This window comes from Cervus canadensis, chromosome Y (assembly GCF_019320065.1).
Source record: "Cervus canadensis isolate Bull #8, Minnesota chromosome Y, ASM1932006v1, whole genome shotgun sequence".
Classification (NCBI taxonomy): Eukaryota; Metazoa; Chordata; class Mammalia; order Artiodactyla; family Cervidae; genus Cervus; species Cervus canadensis.
The window spans coordinates 154,140-155,875 of record NC_057420.1 but is presented as its reverse complement, the minus strand read 5'-3'; positions in this window follow the sequence as shown (position 1 = coordinate 155,875).

The window sequence follows — 1,736 nt, the reverse complement described above, 5'->3', positions numbered from 1 at the left end:
CACTATGCTGCACAGCATTGATAAAAAAAAAAAAAAAAAGACTAAAAGAATGTACACACATACTATACACACACACACGAGTGTGAGTGTATAACTGAATCAGTTTGCTGTAAAGCAGATTTTAACAAAACATTGTAAATAAACTATACTTCAATTAAGAAGCAACATGACTGGGGGGGAAGATCAGTATATTTTATTGTATGTAAAGTTTACATTCAAAGAAAATTGCTGTAAACAAACACCACTCACTACTTAATGGCAGACTTGCTGAAATACTTAAGGAGACACATACTGATGTCTGCAATTTACCACAAAAGGAAACAAGGTAAAAATAGACTGTTGATTGGAAAGAGGGACAGACAAATGGATAGATAGGTGACAAAGGAAGTAATTTGAATGCTTACAAAACCAGACCCCTATATATCCTGTCTAAAAGAGATCCACTTCAAACCAAAGGACCTATATAGAGTGAAAGTGAAGGGCTGGAAAAGGATATTTCATGCAAATGGAAATGAAAAGAAAGCAGGAGTAGCAATGCTCATCAGATAAAGTAGACTTTGAAATAAAGGCTGTGGAAAGAGACAAAGAAGACACTACATAATGATCAAAGGATCAATCCAAGAGGAAGATACAGCAATTATAAATATATATGCACCAAGCATAGGAGCACCTCAATAGGTAAGGCAAATGATAACAAGTAGGAAAGTTGAAATTAACAGTAACACAAAAATAGTGAGAGACTTTAATACCCCACTCACACCTATGTATAGGTCAACCAAACATAAAATTAAAAAGGAAACAAATATTAAGTTATACAATAGACTAGTTCAGTTCAGTTCAGTCACTCAGTCGTGTTCCGCTCTTTGCGACCCCATGAACTGCAGCACACCAGGCCTTCCTGTCCATCACCAAATCCCAGTTTACTCTAACTCATGTCCATTGAGTCAGTGATGCCATCCAACCATCTCACCCTTTGTTGTCCCATTCTTCTCCCTCTTTCAATCTTTTGCAGCATCATGTCTTTTCAGCTGTCAGTTTTCTGCATCAAGTGGCCAAAGTAGTTTGGAGTTTCAGCTTCTGCATCAGTCCTTCCAACAAACATTCAGGAGTGACCTCCTTTATGATCGACTTCTTGGATCTCCTTGCTGTCCAGGGGACTCTCAAGAGTCTTCTCCAATAACACAGTTCAAAAGAATAAATTTTTTGGAAGTTGTTCCCTTCTCCAGGGGATCTTCCCAACCCAGGGATCAAACCCGGGTCTCCTACATTGCAGGCAGATGCTTTACCATCTGAGTCACCAGGGAAGTTGAAGATTTATAATGTATATTGTACATGCATATATATCTAGGCCATAACTAAAGTTTGTGGGTGTTACGATAACCAAACTCCCAACAAATGAGCTGGCCATACATCTACTGCTTTGTCCTGAAACACTCTTCTGACCTGAGCCATCAAATGAGCCTTAGATAGACCCTTCTGTCCATGGGAAGAACTAACTTCTGTTGAGATGACCTCAGGGCTGTTAGAGGAAACTCCACCGAGGGCAGCAATCAGCCATCCAGCAGGCAGAGTAAAAGTGCAAGACAAGCCATCACCTACTGCCTGATGTGTGGGACTGGAGAGTCCTGTACACACACCCAGCACCTGTTTGGGGCCCAGGAGGTGTGCCTGTTCCAGTCCTGACAATGGCAACCAGCCTCACCGCCCCCCCCCCCCCCCCCCCCCCCCCCCCCCCC